Below are 24,488 nucleotides of genomic sequence, written 5' to 3' on the forward strand. Positions count from 1 at the left end.
TACACAGTTACAGGGCCATTTTAGCCTTCTGAAGTCGCTCCTTTCCAGCCCTGGCCACACTACCTTCCTGTGATCTGGCGCAGCCACCCATGGTCATGATCTTAAGTCTCTTACATTTCTATCTCTTCCTTTAAGGATATTGTTCGCTTTTAATAATAAGGAGTATGCTGCACAAAACAGAAAAAAAAAAAGAATTACTTAATTTTACTCTCTGAATGCAATATTCTTAGATAATCTTTGTGTCCCAAGATGTCTTAATTCCGACCATGTGACTTTAGTGTTTCTTATAAATAGCATTTTATATGAAAGAACTTGACACAATATGTCTCTAGTGCTCTCTGGTTTCTCACCTATGTCCCTCTGTGACACCGTTCTCCTTCCACATTCTCTCTGCCCCCCTTCTTTTCTCATCCACTATAAGCACCCTAGCCTGTCCTACCAAACACATCTGTCTCCTTCAGTTTGGACCTTTCTTTCTTGACACCTTTGCTTTGGGGAACATGTCCACAGTTTAAACAGTTAGCATATGTGAGAACACCCTAAGCCTTGCTTTACACTGTCCTATTTGTTAAATACTGGGCATATAACTCCAGTAGTATTATTACTATCTGTGTCTAAACGTGATCCATCTAAAACAGAATCTGCTGTCTTCTTGGCTACTGACTTTTTTTCCTAACCAACTCTTCCTAGATTTGCTACCTGCTGGTTTTGTTCTCTTGACATGCAGGCCCAGAGCCCTATGATTATTCTTTTTTTTTTAATTTTTAATATTTTTATTACATATTTTCCTCAGTTACATTTCCAATGCTATCCCAAAAGTCCCCCATAGCGCCCCCCACTTCCCTACCCACCCATTGCCATTCTTTTGGCCCTGGCATTCCCCTATATTGGGGCATATAAACTTTGCAAGTCCAATGGGCCTCTCTTTCCAGTGATGGCCGACTAGGCCATCTTTCGATACATATGCAGCTAGAGACAAGAGCTCCGGGGTTCTGGTTAGTACATCATGTTGTTCCAACAATAGGGTTACAGATCCCTTTAGCTCCTTGGGTACTTTCTCTAGCTTCTCCATTGGGAGCCCTGTGATACATCCAATAGCTGACTGTGAACATCCACTCCTGTGTTTGCTAGGCCCCGATGATTATTCTTGAATGCAAGAAGCAGACAGGGGAAGGGAATGGCAGTCCACCAGCAACTAAGTAACTGATGACACCCTCAGAGGTCATCGTAGCTTTTGTCCAGCTTAGCTTACCCAGTCACCTTTGGATGGTGGCTGTAGGCTCCTGAATGCCCCTCCCCCTTCTCCCCTGACCACTAACCCCACACCATAGCAACTGATAAACTGGTTCAGCATGAACTTCCCTCTAGATCACCACTGTATCTAATTCAAGCACGGCCATCATTTCAGATGCCCTGAGGAAGATGCACAGGCAACACCCGGCAAACACGCACGCAGAGACCTAAAGCCAAACCAGCTCAGCCAACACTATCTCCGCAAGGTTGGATATAGACAGATCTACTCACTAGCTTTGACTGTAGCTTCTCCAAAATATGACACAAATGCTAACAGCAAATGTGGGTTGATTGGATTATTACCACCTCTGAGTGTCTTCTCACACGGTTCGCGACATCATGAAGCTTCGTGTTTCCCTTTTTGAGCTTCACATATTGTTTGCCTCTCCCTGCCCCCCCCCCTTTAAACTCAATAACAATGACCGATACCTTTTATCAAGCACATCTACAGACTCGACTTAAGGCTAAACATCCATACACATCAGGCTCACTTACTCCTTATGATACTGTCCTATGAGAACCATCATTGTCCCTACTTGTCTATGGGAAAAAAAAACCCAATGCCTGGAACAATTATATAATATACCCAGGTCGCGTAGCAAGCTCTAGTATCAATTGCTAGAGCCTGACTCCATAGTCCTTGTAGCACACTGTCTCTCGTCATTTCTTCAGGGATGTGTCCTTCTCTGAAATACACCTGCACTTCTCTACCTAGTTGCTTTTGTGGCCCAGTGAATCATGTAGCACTGCTTTTATAGTTTCTGGAGTGCGGCATAATAATTAGGCAAATAAACTCTGAAGTCAGACTGCCTGGAATATCATTATGACTCTATTACCCACTAGTTCTTTATTTTAAAATAATTTACTCGACCTTTTGTATATTTGTTCAACTACAAAATAAACATGATAATCACACAGGCCTATCAGCACAACTGAAAAACAGTAATCTTCGCAAGGTGCTGGACTTGATGCCCAGGACACAGGAAGCACAAAGTGAATATATGTTACTAAAATTCTCAGCACTTAGCCGGGTGTGGTGGCGCACGCCTTTAATCCCAGCACTCGGGAGGCAGAGGCAGGCAGATTTCTGAGTTTGAGGCCAGCCTGGTCTACAAAGTGAGTTCCAGGACAGCCAGGGCTACACAGAGAAACCCTATCTCGAAAAAAAAAAAAAAATCTTAGCACTTGCTCCTTAACTCATGTTAAGAGTCTAAAGTAATTACACGGCAAGGTCCCCTGTGTTTTTAATCTTGTAAAACCTAGAGGGCCTCTCTGGCGTATCTGCTTCCACAAGGCTGTGGTTTTAAAGTCTTTACTTTTATGATGATCTTTTAGGAAGTAAACAAGATTCCAACGCTCTTGAGGATAGTGACCAGAGTCAAACAAGATGAACTGAAAGACAGACCTGGCAAGCCGCTCCGGCGTTTACGATGTGCCCACAGCCAGTTCGTGCATTTAACGGAACACATCCTGTTTACTAGAACATTTAATCAGACTCCATAGGATCTGCAAGCACCAGGAGCTGATGTATCTGCGTCAAGTCGGGTGGGGTCATTCCAGTTGAAACTAGAAAGACAATGCCACTGGGGATGCAAACAGGAATGTCTTCTCCATCCTTGCCTGCCAGGATCCTAACTCCGAATGCTTACAGCTGAACAAAACCCCGGCTCTGCAGAATCGTAACCAGGTGATGCTGCCCCACTTACTTATTTACATCCAGGATTCTCATTCTCAGCCTTGGGGCTGTAATAGAACCAGTGGGAAGACGGGAGACAGAAGAGCAAATAACAAACGCACAGGACCCTTGCAGAAAGGTTCTGACCCAATTGTGACCTTGAAGTGCGTGGAGCTTCCTCTGGCTCCAGAAAGCTCCTGAGACTGACCACAACCAACAGCAGGTAGTCTAGTCCTCGGCTATCCACATGATGCAATAATTAGGTGCCCCTTCACAACCCCCAGCAAAGCATTCACGTACTGCGAAATCGAATGTGCTCAAGATAAGGGTGTCAATTCTTCAGTTATCTTTTTATCTTGTCATTCCTAGCTAAGAAAGGGGCCTGCGGACTGAAAAGAGATCTGAGTTCTCTCTCATCCCAGAGGCCTGTAAGAGAGTCACTGTGTAAAGCTGGGCAGATTGCTGCCACTTTCCTATTCTCACTTCTCATTTTATCCAACAGAACAGGAACCCGATGCCAGTTTTACCCGTGGCCCAGCAAAGGAAGGCGTCTGGGTGCCTTCTGAGAGGATGAAAGTTGTGTTGGAGTATGAGAGACTGAAGTGAGATCTACAGAAGACTGATCGACCTCACTACTCAGGAGGTGACAGCCTGCATGACTTTGTGACCACCCTGAGATGCCGTTGAGCATCGTATGGTGTAGAGTGATATGACCGTATTCTGGTACAGCACGGAGCTACCCAGCCTCCCAACCACCATCAGGTCAGGACAGTGGGCTGAGAGGGGTCATTAACTTGCTGACTACTCTCCGTGCAGTGCATTGGCTCGCTGACTACTCTGAAGAGGAAATGTAGAAAGCAAGTTGAACAAGATAGTCCAAAGCAAAATATCAACTCCAGCAGCCCCAAGCGACTCCCCTAGAGTTTGGGCTGTGAAAACCTTGGATATATGAAGAAAATATGAACAACTGAGCGAACTGTTATTACTCTTGTGGGTTTTTTTTTCTCATTTTTCCTGGTTTGCTTTTTCTTTATGAAGGCCCCTCCCCTTCTCTAAGACCCATATAGACTTGTTCATTACGATTTTCTTAGACTTTTATGTTTTTTACAATATAGAGGGTGGGGTCAGAGAGAGAAGGATACCTTTTACAGATGATTAATATCTTTGGAAGATGAGTCATCAAGTAAAAATATCAGTTTCCATGCCTTCATCTAGCCTTCCCTTGGTCAATCATTTAGCTTTTGAATGATAGATTGATCTATATGGCCAGTTAATTTCTTTATTTGCCCCCTTTCCATCTCTAGAATAATGCTAAGTCTGATGTCCTTCAAATAAAATGCCCAAACTGCTGGTAATCTTAAAGTTTCATCCTTAAGAAGTTGTTGTTAATATTATTAAAAATAAAAGCAACACCAACAATAGCAAAAGAGCAAAAAGGGAGAGGAAATTTTTTTCGTACTTTCTATATTGTAATGAGTTGGACATGTTTCTCTTGTGTCACGTGATCCTTCCACAGAGAAGATTTTAAGTGTCATCAAAAAAAATTGACAATGTGAACTTGTGGGGCCTCATCCTGGGCCAGGAAGAGCAAAACAAACAAACAAACAAACAAACAAACAAACAAACACGGCTTTACCTGGTACCACACAGAGCACTTGAAGGGCAGGTTTTTGGGGAGAGGAGAAAACATGTATTGAGAAATATATAATTTTAATACTGCCAAGAGCCAGTCTTTCACAGTAAGAATATATCCATATATTCCTAAGCAATTAGGAAAAAAATGGCTCACTTCTGACTTCCAAGTTCTTTAGACACAGAAGTAGCAAGTCTGAGACCAGCCCTGTCTATATAGCAATTTCTAGGCTAACCAGGGCTCCGAAGCAAGACACAAGACCCTGTCTTAAAAGCTAGAAAAGGCAAACAAAATGGAAACAAACAAACCAACAAAAAAACCCAACTCTATTAGGCCCTTTCGAAAGGACAAAGCTATGATGGAGATGTACAACCTGACTTTGTACAAAATACATGAAAATATGATTTAAGTAAACTGTATACAGATTTTGTTCCCGACTTTCTACAACATTGAAAGCAAGTCTGACTGGTTCTTAAGACCAGATGTTTTAACTGAGCAACACATAAGCTCCTTTCCCCTCAGCCACGGGCAGGAGGTCTCCATGCCCCACCCAAGCACTATCTCAGAGCTCCTTCAGCTGCTGAAGTGCAATCTCCTCTTGCTCCAGGCCACCACCGCCATGGCTGCCTGGCTATCCCTACTAAAGCGAAAATCCTAACTGCTCCCAACATTGAACCGGAGGGAGACACCTCCATGCCCCCCAAAGCAGGCCACACTGTGGACTTCCAGCAGCGCAACGTTACCTTCCTAGCACACAGCTACGCTAAAGATTATCAGTCAGAATAACAGGGAGAACGCGGAAATGTACAAATGCCTCAGGTTGCCAGAAGTCTGGCTACAGAGAGACACAGACCACAGAAAGAGAAAAATCTGTTACCTGTCCACCACCGTTGTCGTCTCCAGGCAAGCGCCTGCTCTCAACAGATGTCTAGAAACTTCTCTGTTTTTCACTACGGGGCCATCGGCCCCGCAGCCTTCTTAGGGGCCCTCACAGACAATCGGGAGGCAGCGGGGCAGGCATCTTTATGAACAGGTCTGGCCACTCCTTTGCTCAACTTTTGCCTCCAGGAGCTGCACTCCTCCAAGCTCACGGAGCCATCCCCTAGAGCCTCTTTGCTGTTAGAAAAACAAGAAGCGATTTCCTGGTCCACTTCCCCGGATGGCGTGTGCGATTTCCCTCACGCCCATGGGAAGTCCTTCAGGTCCTCTTATGGAGAAGCCTCTCCTCCAAGTGGAAAGACTTGTTTGAGCAATGCCCCTTGTTCTTGCTTTTCTTTCTCCAATAGAGGTTAAAAAAAAAAATTAGAAGCGAAAACAGTGCAAATCAGATATGCATTAGCACTTAAGAGTGAGTGGTGAGGGATAGCTCATTTAAACCTCCAACACATAACCATATACTTAGACTGTGTAAGGAAAATTAAAATTACCCATGAGCCCATTCCATTGTCTCTAACAGGGCCAAGAAGTCAGAAGCTAAAAATATCCCAGAGGATGGGAGACCTGTCTGGAGCTTGAGGGAAACCTGTGCTTCAAATATATCACAGTAGGGGGACATCTAGTTTCCTGGGAAACTGAACGTTTGTAGATCAAATGATATTCATTCTGTGACACTTCAACATCATCTCAGCAACAATATTTGAAGATAAGGAGACATGAAGAGGGCTCGTCTGGTCAGCAGGCTCCCGTCACAGGATTTAATTGTAAACCACAACCACAATTACAGTTTCTGAGCTGAACTCAATCCTACCTGCCCTTACCATACAAGTAAGGAAACTGGGGCTCCAGGAGAAGCAGTGGCCTGCCCAGGGTCCAAAGAAAGATAGGGAAGTGGTATACTGTTATTAATTGGACGTGTGTGTGTGTGTGTGTGTGTGTGTGTGTGTGTGTGTGTGTGTATGAAATGCTGCTCAATTTCTGAATCTTTAAGGTCCTGTTGGGGCACAGGAGTCTGTGTGGAAAGTAAGCAATTCCAGATAGTCCCAAGAGTTAGAAAAAATCATGTACTGTCAGGGCACCAATTTCAGAGCCTGAATAAAAAGAATTCAAACCACGGTCCCACAAATGGCTAAACTTAGTTTTACTGCATGGAACTATAATTTTAAATACTATAGAATATATAGGTTTTGCTATAGATCATTTGGAAAGACTAAAGTCCTAGTCTGGATGGTCCAGGGAGGTAGATCAGCATGTAAAAGCTTTTTCCATGCAAGCCTGAAGAGTTGATGAGTTCGATCCCTGGACCCCAGGTAAAGGTAAATAGAGAAAATCAACCCTATTAAATTGTCCTCTGACATGCCTTGACACATATACGAGTGTGTGCACGCACACACGCACACATGCACACACGCACACACTTAATTGATGAATAACAAGTTTAGAGGCCTGGACTGGAGACACAGAGGCTACTTCCACATTCTCAATTCTTTCCCTCTGCCACTTGACCACCCTTTCTCTCCGTTCATCTTGCCTTCTGACTATTCTGTCTTTGCAAGGCAGAGAGCAAGTATTGATCAGCCTGGAGACAAAAGCTAGGGGAAGTCATTCACCAGGGATCAGTTCTGGGAGTCCCAGAACGTTCTAGAGGGTCAGGATGCACAAGTCCTTTATTTAAACAGCATAGCATTCATATATTACCTGCATAAGTATTCCTACATGCTTAAACTACCTAAATCCCTCAGGTAGCCAATGGAATGCATTTATGCAGCATTTGCTGCATGCATAATTGTGATTCTGTGTTTTTTGGAAGGTGATGATAAGATGTAAGATTCTGCACACATTCAATGCAGATGGAATCATTGTCTAAACAGTTTCAATCCAAGTTCAGTTGAATTCAAGTATGCAAAAACAAAATTAAAGAAGCTTGCCATTGGGGGCAAACAGAGCATGAACCCCCTATAATGTATCATTCCACATGAAGACTCTCGGCTGCCTTCTTAGAGCTTGAACTGGGTGGTTTTTTGCCTGAAGATTAGAGCCTGCTGTCAGAGTGAGCTCCTACACAAATATTATACTATATTATATTATATTATTATTATATCATTTACAATGGTCAGTTTCTTTGGTGGCTTGATTGCAGTTGGCCCTCTGATGTGGAAGGGGGAGTTGACAAAGTGGCTTTCCCTTTCCTTCCCCTCAGCCACAATCCCTCCCCGCCCCCACCTGCCCTCTGCCACTGGCACTAGGAACACCCTGTGCTAATCTAACACTTTACAGGGAAAACAAAGTCCGGTGGAAAATGGACCTGCCATATGGTCTCAACTGCAGCTCAGAGCTAACTGGCAGGCCACCTTATCTTGTTTCAGCTCCAGGCGCCTTTGACCATCAGGGGCACCTTTCTCGTTTGGTATAGAAAGTTGGGGTTGGCGGCAAGTTGAAATCTGACCTCAGCAAACTAGGGACACAATCAGAGTTAATAATCCATCGGTTGTGTTAGCCGTGTTTGTAAATGACAGGGTCTTACATGCCAGTGCAAGCTCACAGAAGAGAGACTTCTGCATTCCCAGGCAAGAATTTTAGAGTGCCTTTCCTAGTATGGGACAAGTCACTTTATTCTTCTGTCCCCCACCCACTTCTTCACTCTAAAATGCTACTTTCTCTCTTTAAGTTTATGGGCGCTATTTTCTCCAAAGAGCATCCTAACTCCTGTCTCAAGCCAAGTGCTCCACCCTGCACACCCGCTCCACACACACCCCTGCTCTGCCCCATCCAACGATGCCTCAAAGGTGTCTTTGCCACTACCAATCTGCAGCTAGATGGTCATGTCAGTGCACTGACTTTAAGCACTTTTTGAGGGAGGACCTGGTGTGACTTATTTTACGCCTAAGTGCAGCTACGGAAGCGGAAGGTAGTAGATGCTCAATAGCAGCTGCTGACATAAAGCGGTGCCGAGTCAGTTTTCCCGGCCTGTTTCTGTTCCTTACTACACGTCCCATGGCTTCAACTTTGCACTGCTTCCCTGCAGCTTTGTCATGTGTCTCCAGGCAATCTCCACTTTGGTTTAAATGTTTGTGTGATGACTCCCAAATGTCCGTCTTTCCCATGGACCAGAACCCCTGACTCATATACCTAACTACCTGTGGACCATTTCCAGCTGGGATTTCAACATGACCTCAGGCTGTACATTTCCAAAGTAAAATCTTTCCCCTTCCCTCTAAATGAGCTATCCCAGTACCCTTGGCCATCTCCAACCTTCTGGCCCATAACCTACCAGCCAGCTGGTATCTTTGGTTGCCTCTCTCCTGTTAGAAAATAATGTCCCCAAGGGAAGAGATGATGACCACTGAGTCCCTGGAGAAGACTGTTTGAACATCTGGACAAATCACACAAAGCAGTATTCCCCCAAAATACCTGCCATCCTAAGGAGGAAACATTCCCACTTTTACATGTTAATGGGTCAATCTTACTTTTTCCTAATTATAACCAGATTTTGGCAACCTTTTCAGACCCAACGTGGCCCAAGGTCACCTGTTTCTGCCACTGACTTGTCCTTACACAAGGAAGGTAAGAACAAATAACTAAGTTGTTTTATACTCTACACATGGCTTTACTGGTGTGCATATGCCATTTGTGATGTGCATATTTTGGCGGAGCCTACACTGAAGGCACTAGACATGTCTGTGCTCAGCCCTAGCTTCCAAGGTTGTTGGTCCACTCACAGCAACATACCCATTCTTCTAAGCATCTCTCACTATCAATCACTGGTGGCATTTGGCAGTAGAAGAGCGCATCTCTTCCACCTTCTGAATGCAGCTGACAACTTCTTTCTACTACTTGGTGCCTCCAGTAAAACCTGCCTCTGCCAGAGTCCCAAACACATGCCAGATAGAAACCTGCATTAAGTTCTGCTACCTTCCCTGCCTTTTCCTGGGAGAGGGAAACTTGAAGCATGGATCTACAGCACAGGGACCAGCAGCAACCCTCACTTGACCCTTCTTGACCTCTACTTGGGAGAAGCTGACATGAACCCTCAAATATAACCTTCAGTTCTCTGAGGTGACATCACTCCTATAGGAAAGAAAAATGCCGGCTGGTCCTATGGTGTTACTCACAAGCCTCAGCTGTGACGCACATGACATCAGAGATGTAATTCCATTTGCCACTGGCTCTCCCTTCCACGGCCCCTCCTCCTCCCCTGGAATCCTGAGGAGAGCAGAGTGTTGAAGGAGCTGCCATTGCCTTTGGCCTGGGAGGAATCTGTTTAGAGGGAAGCTGTACTTTCCCTCTGGAGGTCTGCATGTTAATGCCTGGACACACCAGTCAAGCACCTCAGTTCCTCTGTGGTGCATCCTGGGATGCTGTGATTCAGCACATAATGTACTCAGTGACTGACTGTGAGTGTAATCTGCAAACACTGGATGCTAGGTTCAGACCTTCAAAGTGCTTTTCCCATTCCCTTTCCAATATTCACAGCTCTCTTCAGGGCCTCATCATTTCCCATGATTCCCCCTCCCCCTACTCCACCTTCAAAGAAGAAAACACAGTCCTTTATGATAGGCATAATTTCCTATCACGACTAACATGACTATGAAGCAGCCACATTGCCCAAGCTACCAGACTAATAGAAGCCTAAGATTCATGCTCAGCAAGAGAAAAATCAAAATCAAAATCAAAAAAAGAATAGCAGACAACCAGGTATCTTAGGTTCCTTTCTGCCACTGTGATAAAACACTCTGTCAAAAAGATGTGGGGGAAAGGAGTTTATTTGACTTACAATTTCATGTCATAGCCTGTCATTTTAGAGGAAGTCCAGGAGGAACTCAAGCAGCTACCCACGTCACAGCCACCGTCAACAGTAGAGATAAATAAATGCAGCCTTGATGCCTGCTTGCTTACTCGTTTTCTTCACCTAATCAGATTCAGGGCTCAGCCTAGGAAATGATACCGCCAGTTGTAGGATGGTCTTCCTACCTCAATGAACATTTGAAACAACCCCCACAGATATACCCACTGGCCAACCTGGTCTAAATAATTCCTCATTAAGAATCTTTTATTTTCAGATCATCCAGAGCTCCCAGGGACTAAACCACCAACTAAAAGGTATTCATGGAGGGATCCATGGCTCCAGCTATATATGTAGCAGAGGATGGTCTTATCTGGCATCAATGGGAGGGGAAGCTTTTGGTCCTGTGGAGGCTTGATGTCCCAGCGTAGGGGGATGCTAGAGTGGTGAGGTGTTAGAGGGTGAGTGGGTGGAGGAGCACCCTCATAGAGGCAAAGGGGAGGATAGATGGGATGTGGGGGTTGTGGAGGGAAAACTGAGAAGGGGGATATCACTTGAAATGTAAACAAATAAAATGATTAATAAAAAAGGGGGGGGCTGGAGAGATGGCTCAGCGGTTAACAGCACTGGCTGTTCTTCTGAAGGTCCTGAGTTCAAATCCCAGCAACCACATGGTGGCTCACAACCATTCATAATGAGATCTGATGCCCTCTTCTGGGGTGCCTGAAGACAGCTACAGTGTACTTACGTATAATAAATAAATAAATAAATAAGGCCCTTTTCTTTCAGGTGACTGTGGATCTTGTCAAATTGAAACTAAACATTACATCAGGTGACTGTTTGTTCCAACTACCTGTGTTAGGGGGAAGCTAAGAATAGAATTAGCGCTTCTGTCTTTCCATTCAGTTCTCTTAATTTCATATCCAAGCTCCTCCATCCCCCCCACATAGTCCCTCATCTTTAATTTCCCCCCAAAAAGAAACAGTTAGAGCAGAGTAGTGGGTCACAAAGGTAAAGTCACATGACACCTCTGTCCTTGAGAGGAAAATCAAGTCCCTGCCAACATGTGTCCCTTATCTATTTATTAATATAGGTGATGGCACTTTACATGTTCAAACCCCAGTTCCCTTAACAACAGAATTTCATTCTCTCCTCCTTCAACAACTCCCAACCACACACACTGTCCAGGAGCTGGCTTCTCTAAAGTTCAAAGAGCATCAGCACCACGGAGGTTATAGACAGAAAATTCTTTGTCAGACAATGTCTATAACTAAACCTTCCCCGTTCACACATCAACCACCCAGCTTTGTTTCAGAAGGAACTCCATCTATCCAAGCTTAGATCAAGGACGTAGAATGTTGCGTCATTGCTTGGTCCTCCCTAGATAGAATCCTAGCCTATAGTGGTTGTGATGCTTCCATTAGACTGTCACTGGGTTGTGATGAGGAAGATGCTGGAGAATACGAGACCACCATTACAGGAGCTTGTGAAGTAGAAAACTCGACCACAGAAGAGCAGATTCTAGAACCAAGGAGAACCCAACCATCAGGAGCCACCCTCTGACACCTGTGTACTCTGAATAGCCTGGGTATTCTCCTGGGTTCCTCAGCCTAAACTTCCCCCTACTTTCCATAGAGGCTGTGTCTTTGTGGCCTTCAGTTGGTGCAAAGAAAAATGAAAGTAAATAAAACAACAACAACAAAAATAGACTTTGTGAACTCCTTGGAACACACACAGGAAATGTGAGCACCAACAGTTAGGGGTCAGGGAGTGGTCAAAGGTGTAATTACAAAACATGCTTGGAGTGACACTGTCCTGCTAGGGGCTTCCATCAACTCTCCAATGTATGCCTCTACAGGTTCCCACACTGAGACTAGCGGACTTTTCTCTTCTTCTTTCCCAAGCACTAGCCCTCTGATCAGCTCTTCACTCTTTGAGACAACATAATATTCCACTCTCCATCCCACTAATAAAAATCTCCACACTCTTCACAGTTGCCTCTGGGATCTGTTACTCTGCTTCTCTCTCAAAATCACTTTATTTCTTGATTTTTGAGTTTCAACATTTCCACAGAGATGCAGGAAGAAAGGTTACGCATATGTGATATCTGAAATGGAGGGGCCGTTTTTGAGTACAGCTTAGATTATCCCTGTGGTCTTTTCATTATGATCTTTCCTGATTGATTGATTGATTGATTGATCATTCAGAAGACACATAGCTCAGGCTGGTCTCAATCTCTTGGCAATCATATGTCTCAGCCTCCTGGCTTCTAGGACACAATGTTTCCTGATCTAATTAGAGCCAAATAAATGAATAAATAACAATCTTAAATAAGTTGATAAATAAGTTCATCTCCCTGTATCCTTCCATGGGAGAATGTGAAGTGGTGTAAGCATGCTGTAATATCACTGACCTGAAACTGTAGTGACTAGTACAGTAATAGTCTGAACCACATGATGCCAGGTGGCACCAAAACAGAAATGGCCACTTGTGTTACAGGGTGCGTGTATGTGTGTGTGTGTGTGTGTGTGTGAGTGAGTGCCCACATGTGTGCATAAAGAGGACAACAAGTATCATCCTTGGTCCCTTCTTACCTTATTTTTTGAGGCTGCATCTCTCCCTCAACCTGGAGTTCACTGATTCAGCTAAACTGTCTGGCTAGTGAGCCATTGGGATCCCCCTGTTCCCACCCAGTCCCCACCCCCAACCTCAACCCCACCCCCAGGGCAGGGGTTAAAGATGCCTATGAGGGTGCCTGGCACATATATATATATATACACATATACATATATATATGTGTGTGTGTGTGTTGTGGATCTAAAATCAATTCACATACTGAGCCATTTTCCCAGCTTCTCTGTGGCAGGATTGGAAGCAAACAAAGAAACCTATGTCCACCACCTTGCCTCTTTATTTCTGAAATTATACTTTGACAAACAAATGAATTTCAATGATAGAACAGCTTGTCCTCTGGCTCCATAGTTCTGACGGGCTGACATGTTCTCCAATTCTATTCCCAGCAGGGTTGCATATTAGTATGAATTAATGTAGGTCTGGAGTTGAAGGCTCTATATGGAAGAGCAATAGGGGATGGAAGTTAGAGACAAGGAAGTAGGTCAGGAGGTAGGATTTCAAAAGAGATTTCTAAAGGTGCCTGAGGGCTGGCATGCCATTTGCACAGAAATTCATCTCCTTCCTGCTACCTCTCTGTGAAAGCTCTAAAGTCACGTCTGCTGGGCATTCTATAGTTGATACTAATTTTTCAACTAGCCACCACTAACCTCTAACCTCTTCCTTCTTAATAGCCTACTTGGTAAAAATCAACTTAATGAGAAAATTATCCTGTTGTTCCACACGTCTCTGATTTGTTCTTTCTGTGGTTTAGGACAAAAATCATCCCCTGCTTCTCCTGACGACTTTCTTCCTCCTCCATGGCTCTGGGTCCCATTCCCTCATTCTCTCTAGACACTAGAGGCAGTCCCATCAGTGTGGGCCAGAATGGCTCTTAACAATCTTCCTTAGACATGAGTCTGTCCCTCTCCCCGACTCACTCCAACACACCTTTCCTACTGTCTTTACAAACCTAACCAGAGTCCATTAAGCAGATGTTTCCCCTACCTCTGGCTTCATTGTTGCAAAAAGACAAAGTAAGGACTGGGGAGCTAGCTCAGTTGGTAGAGCTATCTCTTAATGTATCAGTGTGAAGAACAGTCCATCATGGTAGTGAAGTCAAAGCAGCAGTTTGAAGCAGCCTGTCAAACTGTGTCTTCCTCAATTAGGAAGAAAAGAACAATGGTTGCTTATGCTCAGCTTGCTTTCTCCTTTATACACAATCCAGAATCCTAGCTAAGGGAATGGTGATACCCACAGTTGGCAGTTTTCTCTCTTTAACCAACCTAATTAACATAACTGCTCATAAGCATGATGAGAAGCCCATCTCTCAGGTGATTGTAGATTTCATCAAATAGATATTTGAGATTAACTATCACAACATATCCACAGGAGCTTTTTCTATGACAAGGAAACCTCAATGAAATCCCTATTACTGGATGTATGGCCAACCCTACATCTACAAAGAAGTACATTGCTGTCTTGGGTGAAGTAAAATTGTTTCTGGGGGAAAGCTGAAACTGCAAGTTTACCAAAATGTAAAATGCAAGGGTGCAATAACAAGTCAGCACAGCCTTCTGGTCAACCACAAAAGGGTTTCTCAGTAGTAACAACTGCCACCCCATCTGCCTACCCAAGTCTTGGCTCTAGGGCCTTTGCCTTCATGTTCTATTTCTTGGGGCAATGATATATTCTGTTTTTAAAAGCTGTTTCAAAAAAAATTTCAAAAATACCACATGCCAGGCACAGTGAAGATGTTGTTTGAAACAGAAATATGAGAAGGATTGGCCAATGACCCCTCATATCTGTGAACAACAATGGCTATGAAATTCAGTCATGGGAAGCAGTCAAAAACAGATTGGTTGAGAAGAAGCCCAAAGTCAAGGTTGGAGGTAGTGGTGGTAAAAACAGAAAATAAAGCACCATTAAGAAACAAATTTTCTGAAGTCTGACTCTTTGTGCCTTTTAAAAGCCTAGAGATAAGAAAGGCTGAAAAGGTGGAAGTCTGTGAGTATGCCTTGAAGAAATTAGTTAAGAAGATCTTGGTAGAAAAAAGGACACCTTTTTGTTGTTGCTGTTGTTGTTACCTCCTGTGAATTATTTAAATGGGAATGTAATGGCAAATAACTTGCAGACTGTGCACATGTTAGTAACTCGTGTACATTCAGTATGTTTTCATACCAGGGGAATAGCATTAGTCTCTAGTGACTTGCCTATAAATCAGCTGCTGTATCCTACGCCTCCCCAGACCGAAGTCCTGCTTATGTGGCCATTACATGCATGGCTTACATGGACATACCACGCAGGTATGGTGCCTACTTCACTCACCGTTAAGGGGAGTTCTGAGACAAGAACTGACCTTGCCACTCTCCTTTTAATCAAGCTGGTGAACACAAAGATGAATTGTTTTGGGTTCTAGCCTGGCCTTAGTTTTTTGAGGCAGGGTAAGAAGTTAGAGGGAAGGGTGTTTGTGGTGGCTGTTACTGCTCTTAGGAATGACCTAGCACTGATGTCTTGCCCTGTGGAGATTGTCCATCCTGCCACAGCTCTGATAACCTACTCCAGCACAAGGAAGAGGCTGGGTTTCCAAGTTCAAGACTTTTCCTAATTACACTGCCGTTGATTTATCAGTGTTCGCCTCCCGGGACCGTGAAGCTATTTTTGGAATTGGAAGTTAGTACACAAAACACAGCTACAGATCAACAATTACAGGACAATTACAAGACTATTCCAGGCCCACACCCCTCCAGCTTGCCTCATCTGACCTGGGATGCCGAGATGGGAAAGCCATTTATATTTCTAGTCTTTCCAAACAAATGCATACATGAAGGTGTAGCTATAGATGTGTGTGTGTGTGTGTTTGTATACATCGATGTACATCCGAACCTCATATACACTCAAACTTCACATTGCAATTAGAGGGAAGGAAGTAGCAGATACACACATAATTATGGATCATGAAAGATTTTGGCACATTTAACAGCTAGACCAGATCATTTCTTAAATTCTCTTCTTTTCAGTGAGTTGGTTTTCTCCTCCCCCGACTCCCCCCCCCCCTGAAATGCTAGGGATTGAACCCAGAGCCACACAGACATTAGGAAAATGCTTTAGCACAATTACATCCTCTGAGATACCCTCCTAATTTTATTCGAAAAATATGATTTTCTTGACTAGTTATTTAAATCAAAAATTATTAACTAAAAAGGAAAATGTTTCTCTTTAAAATATTAAGCAAGTGAAAAGTTTAAGTATGAACTTTGTACTTTTTGATGTTTAAACACAAACAATGTTAGGGTCACATAGTTATGGAAATGAAATGATTCCTGCCCAGGTTTTTTGTCTTTCCTAGCGCCACTCTAATATGGCTAGCCACTGTTTTCTGAAAGAGCCACATATGGCCTATGCTGGCCTTGAACACACTATGTAGCCAGAGATGACCTTGAACTTCTGCTTTCTCTGCCTCCTAAATGCTGGGATGGGGGCCACTATGCATGGTTTGTTTGGTGCTGGGATGGAACTGAGCGTTTTGTTCATGTTAGAAAAACACTCTACATGCTAAGCCTTGTCCCCAGCTCCACAGGTTCCTTTTTAAATCTATATTTCAAATGAGGATCTATGTCAACCTGTAGGAGTTAGAGACACTTGAGGCAAGCCCCAAAAGTAGTTGAGCCTACTCTTTTTTGTTTAATCTTAGTATTTGTATTTATTTATGAGTTTGTGTTTCTCTCTCTATCTCTCTGTGTGCCATATAGTATAGGTAACTACAGAAGACAGAAGAGGAGTGTCAGATTTCCTGAGCTTGGAGTTAAAGGCTTTTGGAGTTAAAAGTACGGACCCAGGTCCTCAGGATTGAAAGCCACAGAGTAGGTGAGTCTTTCTGTGTCAGGGGTCATCATACAAATGAAAATTGTCTGAATTAACTCCCAATGTTGAATATGCCTTTTTCATTCCTTAAGACAAGGCCTTACCATGGAGCACTGCAACTTGCTATGTAGACCACACTAGCCTCAAACTCACAGAAACTCTCCTACTCCTGCCTCTTCCTCTTAGGTATTAGGACTAAAGATATACACCACCACCACCGCTGACTAGAATATACAGTTAACAAAAAGACACACATACAATAATGAGGAACATGGGTAATATTTCAGAACTCACTGATGTAAACAATAATGAGGAACATGGATAATATTTCTGAGCTCACTGATGTAAGCAATTCTTTAAATGCAAAGCGACAAAGAGTTTGTTTGGAGTGCTGCTGAGAATTGGCACTGTGTGCTGATGACCTTTTTCAGACTTTGCTTCATCTTTCACTTAATTTTAAATGCTCTGTAAACATTTCCCCTGTACTGCACGCAGGGCCCCCTCCTCATTCTAGTGCCCTCAGTCTCTCTCATAAACTCTTCACACAGGCAGTGGGAACAGCTTGAAAGGTCACTGGCTCTGTCTTCATTGGTGTCCTCCTTGTGAACTTGGAGCAATCCTTGCACGACACATATACAGAAGTAGGTATTCCAGCCTAGTAATAACGGGCTGAAACCTCACAGAACAGGAAGGCCCTGTGAATCCTAAGACTCACCAAGGTCTTTTCTCTTCTCCAGAAGGAGCGAATCTTGCTTCTTCCTTTCCCTAAGCCCCCCACTCCCCCCCCCCCGACCAGCTCTGTCTGCAAACTTATCTCTAAGAGGAGGGAAAGCATCAAAATTCTCAGTTCTAAGCCCTCTGGATCACTTTTTTTTTTTTAAGTATGATATGCAGTGTCTGGAGGCAAACAAGCTTTGACTCTCCCTGACTCTGGAGGAAGGAAACAGGAAGTCTTGCTGGGGGATGGGGGTGAAGCAGCCTACTGGGACAGGCTGTCTTCCTACCTCCTGACCCCCTCTCTAATCATGATTGTGGAACAGACTGCCCCAGTGCAGGAGGAAGAGCCTCGGACAACATTTGCATACCTCTGTCAAATTCACCAGGAGCTGCAGTTGCCTGTATAAGACCAGCAGGACATCAAGCCAGGAAGCATTCTAGCATGGAGGAGAGAGGAGCTTCCAGCCCTCCATCTCTAGCCAGTTGATGGCTTCTGAGAAAGGGACAGTTTTCTTTAAGGGTGTGCTCCCTGGTAGCTGGACCATGCTCCAGCGCATGGCTCCACACGTGAGTATCAAGGCAGCACAAACTGAACTAAAAAAAACAACAGAAAGAGGATTCGAATTTGGAATTCATAGGAGGATGGGGGTAGGTGTGGGAGAAGTTAGGGGAAAGGCATGGGTTTGAATATAACCAAAATGCAATGCATACATATATGAATTTCTCAAAAAATAATGAAAATATTATACTTATAAAGAGGAAGAAACAGCCTTGGTGGCCACTACTGCCCTTGTGTACCTTGCCAATCACAGAGTCAGATCTCCATATCCCCTTGGGTCCTGAAAAAGGACCGTGTACATCATCATTTTATACATTAAAAAAAAAAAAACAAACAAAACCAGACTCAGCAGCCAAGGGGAAAGCGTAGAACTCTGAGAGGCCTGCTGTCCAAGCAGGTGGGGGACGTGGGGTGGGGGGTGGGGGCAGCTGTGGCTAAATTCCCTCAGGTGTCTAGCTCCTGCAGATACCAGAACACCAACCCTTGGAATCCTTCAAGTACACTGCTGCTTTCTGCACAGGGGTAGGTGGTAGGGCGTGGTGTGGCATCAACAAAGTACAATGTGGATAGAAAGAAAACAAAAGTCTGAGAGACTCAGTACAGGCATTGGGTCATCTAGATGCCAGTCCATCTCTCCTTCCTTCCTACCACATCTGCCTAAAGGAGTAGCCCCAGTAGGTAAAGGTCTATCCATGAGACAGTGGGCCAGCGGTAACTATAGCAACTATAGTACAGATCAACCTCAGCTTCTCCTCCAGGTCCATCTCTGTCTTTGGGGGCCATGCTCACTCAGTGCTGTACTCTGCATCATCACACCTTCAGTAAGGCATTGCTCATAACAGGGATGAGGCAGCTCTCAGAGACAGGCTCTCCTCTTCCCTGCTGAGCCTGGGAAGCATGAGGGAGCATGGCAGAAGAGGATACTACAGAATATACTTTTCTTCTCTTTGGCCAAGCTACAGTGCAGGAAATCACTCTCCTCAGCTTCTGAGCCAGAGGGAGCCCTCTGCCCACAGCCGTGGATCTTGCCAAGTTCTTATGATACCTCTCCTCGCCCTCCCACCTTCGTGCCACTTTTTGCCCAAAGCCACTGGGTCGGCAGTTTTTCCATGCTTCAAGTAGCTTATCGAGGTAGCTGTTCCACATCTTCCATTAACGTGTCATAGTGGCACTTTCCCCGCTATGAGATCCTTACTGGAAAAGCAATGCAGACAAGTAAACAGTAACTTCTGTAAATTGATGAGCAAAAAAAGAGGCGAAGACATTAGAGGATTGTGAGTGGGTGTGAGCATCTGAGTATTGGTGGTAGTGGCCTGGGCCCCTCTTTCTTCCCTGTTGTGAAATCCTCCCTCTTACCCCTTACGCCTATGTAGCCAGCCCCACTGACGCAGGACTCTTTGTGTCTTAATCTTGTGACTTGTCTCTAAGTCAGGGTCTCCTGTAGCCCAGGCTAGCATTAAATTTGTTATGTAGCCAAGGATGACCTTGAATTTATAATCCTCCCATTTCTATCTCCTAAGGGCCAGGATTTCAGGCGTGAAGCTCCCATGGCCAATGCTGCTAGAGTTTTCTTAACTACAGTAAGCAGTTTCATTCCTCAAAGCCTCTGCCTCCCAGTGTGTCTTGGAGCCTCTCAGCAAAGGGCCCTCCAGGGCTACTTGCTCTCCTTCCAAGCTAATATTAAGCATCTTGAGAGCCAGAAATGCTTCCTATCAAGGGTTGCTTTGAGAAAACATGATTTTTCACCTTAACTTGTATGTTTGGGAAAGATGGACATTCTTAACCCCAGCAAGCACACAAAACCAGTTCCAGCCTTCACCACATGTCCACCACCAGTTCCTTCCTTAGCCTAAGGACATTGCTATGGTGGCTTTGAAAGTGGCACCCCCTTGAGTGTTTTGGTCAGAGGCTAACATTTGGGGATTCGATTCTCTAATTCTACTGTGCTAAGACAGTTTTGGTAGCGAGTATCTTTACCCACTGAGCTGCCTTGACAAGCCCTAACTTCCCTTTTAAACCTTAAGTAGCAACGACTTTAGTTGATCTTCTGTAGTAGTCAAGCTCTTGGCCTGCAGCTCAGAGATGTCAGAGGGTTTTAGCTCCACCCTTACCCCCAACCCTGTAAACAAAGGAGCAGGGATGGGGGGTGGGGAGGTAAGGAACACACAGATTCCTTCCCATCCATCCTTCCAACCCTTTCTTGTCAGTGAGCTTGGTTTCCTAGCCTCTTCCTGCCTTATCTCCTCAGGAGGAAATAACAGCAGGCAGGATGTATTTTCTCTTTGCTAGCAGACCACACTCAGACTCACAGACCTGTCTTCGCACTCACCGGCCATTCCATAAAGACTCAGCTGCAGACTCTTCTAGATTATAGAAGGTTGCTTAAACAGGGCAGCACGAAAGCCCTCCAAAGAACAGATTGCTCCATTCAAGTGTTTATTCTGGGCAACAATTGGCTTCCTGCTTTGCAAACAGAGGTTTCAAAGGACCAATTCTTAAAATTCCAAAGAACCCTAGAAGTGACCATATTTTGACCACTTACAGACCAAAATGGACCAGAATATCAGAGATATTTGGATTGGGGTTTTATGAAATTACAAAAATGTTTAAAAATAAAAGAAGCATTTATAGAAAAGGAGAGAATTAGCGATTTTCCTCGGAGGACATTTCTAATTTTAGTGTGACCTAAGGATGATCCAAGTGATTTTGGTGAACTCCTGGCTTTCACACTCAAGACACTGAGCTTGATGTGCACACTAGTGCTTCTAATGTGTGTGTGTGTGTGTGTGTGTGTGTGTGTGTGTGTGTGTGTGTGTGAAGGTGGCTTCTATCAGGCTCTGTGTGTGTGTGTGTCAGAAGGTGGATTCTATCAGGCTCTGTGTGTGTGTGTGTATGTGTGTGTGTGAGTGAAGGTGGCTTCTATCAGGCTGTGTGTGTGTGTGTGTCAGAAGGTGGATTCTATCAGGCTGTGTGTGTGTGTGTGTGTGTGTGTGAAGGTGGCTTCTATCAGGCTGTGTGTGTGTGTGTGAAGGTGGATGCTATCAGGCTGTGTGTGTGTGTGTGTGTGTGTGTGTGTGTGTGTGTGTTTGTGTCAGGGTGGGTGGGGTCTGGTTACAAAATCCTTAAGACCTACCCCAGACTCTAGAATCTAAAACCAGAAGTAGAGCTTGGAAATTAGCATTCTGTTAAATTCCCGGTGGTTCTATATGGAAATTTAATAGTTATGGAGGGACAGAGGATTGCCGTATTCAATCGTTTCTCATGCAGAGAAGATTCTAAGGATGCTTGGTTTCTAGCCTTAGGTGAGATAACCAGAGTCTCCCGATGCCCTTAGAAAAAACATTGGCAGTGAGATGAGCTCTTGGGTCAATCCATGGAGCATCTCTCCTTTTCCTCAACACGCACGCACACACACACACACACACACACACACACACACACACACACACGCACACACATGCACGCAAGTGCACACCCATTGATCTCTGGTGAATTCCCTTGGTCATTACAACATCTGTTCCCGCATCCAGCTTTGCCTTTTCCTATGCCTTACCCATCCCACCCAGTTTTACCGAGACACAATTGAGAAGAATTAAAGTTACTTATGCTGAATGAAATGATGATGTTATACGTAAATGCCTTGTATTTTATACATAAATGTCTGAAAACCATCTCTGTTGCGCTGCTGCCTTTCCTCATCCTTCATAGGCCAGTTCAAGGTCATTACTGCAGGGACCCTCCCCAGCCGTGTGCACACCCCTTCTTCCTTCTGTCGAGGAGCTAGACCTCCTTGCAAAGATCTATTCTTAGGCTCCCTGGTTTCCTGTAGTATTCCTGCACTGTCAGTATTTGCCGACTTTTCAAGTGAGCATCTCGCATTATGTGATCCAGAGAAGCGGGTGTTCATTCATGTGTGTGAATGATCCTTGAGCTAGCACATTATTAGAGTTCTGGAAGAAGTAAGAGCTTGGGCTATGATGCCATACTTCATGGGGTAAAAGGTCTACCACTTATTAACTCAGGAAGTGTAGCAAGTTATTTAACCTCTCCTTTGCTTCAGTTTCTCACTTGTGAAATGGAGGCTGTAGTATAATTGTGTCATTAAATAACATTCTTCATGGTGAGTGCTCAGAGATGAGCCTGATTAGTCTTAAGGCCTCAATGCTAGGAAGAAAAGAGCCAAAAGGTCCTAAGATGATTCTCTGCTTAGACACCTTCACGTACACAGTCAAATTCACATTCTTTCTCTCTCCTCTCCCTCCCTTCCCTCTGGCTCTCCAAAATGTCTTAGTTTTTTTTTAGGTTACTAATTGGTTTCCCTTTCTCTTTCTCTGTTTCTTTCTAAACGTGGTATAAGTCCATAGCTAAGATCCCACATACATAACCACCTTGAATCACTAATGTACCTCCATGAATGTGTGAGTATATGCATTTACAGATGTCCAAGTTTTAGAGGTTAAAATGGAACCAATCAGTCTTAGTCAACTGGGAATATTATCCAAATCCTTAGTGAGGCTGTGTCTTAATTTTGAAGACTAATCTATCACAATAAGTAAGAATAAGAAATATTTGCTCTTAACTGCTGAGCCATCTCTCTAGCCTCCTATATTCTTAGATAGTCTCTAACTCAGTATGTAGCCCAGCTTGGCCTCCAACTTTCAGTAACCCTTAGCTTTGTCCTCACCAAGTGCTCAGACCACAAACCTGCACGACCATATCTGGCTTTAGCTAAACATTTACTATTTTTTTTAATCCTACCCTTTCTGAGAATGTGTATTCATACCAGTGAGGTGAGAAGCAGGAAAATGGTTCTTATACATGAAGACATATTCAACCAACTCTGATGTCCAAGAAAATGCTGCTTGAAAAAATGTGACCTCTCCTACCCTGACCCCTCCCCTCCTTCATTCAGGGTCTAATTTCAAAGGCGAAGGGAGCCTGGGAGCCTGCATTTTCCCATCATTCCATCTACACCTTATTCACCATGCTTGGCATCTCTGGTCCTTGGTTATTTATAGTTTTCTTGAACTGTTATAATGCAAAAATGGAGACTATGGGCTGGGGAGATGGTATGGTTGGTTGGTGTGGATGGTATGGCCATTGGTATGGTATCACTACATAAATATGAGAGTCAAGTTCAGATCCCTAGACACTATGTAAGAATCTGGTATTGCAGTGCACACCTACCTATAAACCCAGTGCTGGGAGACAGACACAGGGTAATCCATTAGATCTGACTGGTTAGATGTGTGGCTAAATTGCAGTGAGCTCCAGGTTCAGTGGCAGAATCAAATATAGGTATTTCCAGTCTCCAAAGAAAGGTGGAGAGAGATAGAGGGAGAAATTCAATATCAAGCTACAGCCTCCACATGCATTCACACACTTGTAGCTACACACATGTCCATCTACACACACACACACACACACACACACACACACACACACACACTCATACACACATATGTACCTTCACCTGTGTGTATCTACACATTCATACACCTATACACACATGCAACTACACACACATGCATACACACACATGCACCTACACATACGTGTACCTACACACTCACACACCTATATCACACATGCAACTATACATATGTGTGCCTACACACACAGGCATGCACACACATGCACCAACACATATGTGTGCCCCACACATGTGAACACACACACACAAATACTGTAAAGAAATTAAGGTTATTAAAACAACCAACAATGCACATCCCTTCTGCTAACAACCCAACAGAGGCTGTGGGATCCCATCCAGCACCCAAACTTGGGGAAACCTGTGTCCATTCTTCCTCTTCCTAGGAGAAAGAAGATTGAGCAGCTGCTCCACTGACACAAGGTTTCAACGCTTTCTCCATAATCATCATGCTTCTCCCTCAGGTGATGCTGCAAACCACTCTCGGGCCTCTGAATGGAAAATAAACAAGGGGCAGGATGCACACTTCAAATGCTCCTTGAGCAAAAATTAAAACATGGCAGACAGCCACATGGTTGGGCCCATCTACTTTATGAACAAGATGGAAACTCAGAGAAGAAATGGTCAGAATTGTGATTGTGATTAGAGCTGTGGGTCATGTGGATGCTTCAAACCTTCCTCTGGAGAGAAAAGTATGCTTGTGCGCATGTGTGGAAATGGGGGAGGGTGGGTGAGCACGTAAGTATCACTTGTCCTGATACTTAGAGAATTCTAGTCAGTGCTTCTGGAGAGCACAGAAGAGTCTCAACAAAGATGAGGACTCACAACCTTCTAGTCCTTTCCATCCCTAGTTCAGACAACTGTGTGATTTCTTTGCACCCTCATTGTACATGAAAGCGTGTGCCTGAACATATGTATATCATATGCTCTAGAATTTTCTAGAACATCTGCATCTCTTTTGTGCTTGGTGATGTTGCAGAAGTATGT

At 44.2% G+C, this 24,488-nt stretch overlaps 1 protein-coding gene across 5 annotated transcripts in view; it reads right to left on the reverse strand.

Moving 5' to 3' along the window:
• Window positions 1-24,488, reverse strand: part of Adgrf5 (adhesion G protein-coupled receptor F5) — a 93,609-nt gene that overhangs the window by 60,449 nt on the left and 8,672 nt on the right. The window contains exon 1 of one of the 5 annotated variants that reach the window (XM_085833138.1): window positions 5,479-5,767. The exons of 2 other annotated variants lie outside the window; for them this stretch is intronic. The gene's annotated coding sequence lies outside the window, so the exon portion shown is untranslated. Of the gene's footprint in view, window positions 1-5,478; window positions 5,768-24,488 lie in introns of those variants that run through there. 2 more of the 5 variants (XM_029471062.2, XM_029471065.2) reach the window with 2 other exon arrangements.

Source organism: Mus caroli, unplaced genomic scaffold (assembly GCF_978045245.1).
Source record: "Mus caroli unplaced genomic scaffold, Mus_caroli_1 scaffold_18, whole genome shotgun sequence".
In the NCBI taxonomy this organism is placed as follows: domain Eukaryota; kingdom Metazoa; phylum Chordata; class Mammalia; order Rodentia; family Muridae; genus Mus; species Mus caroli.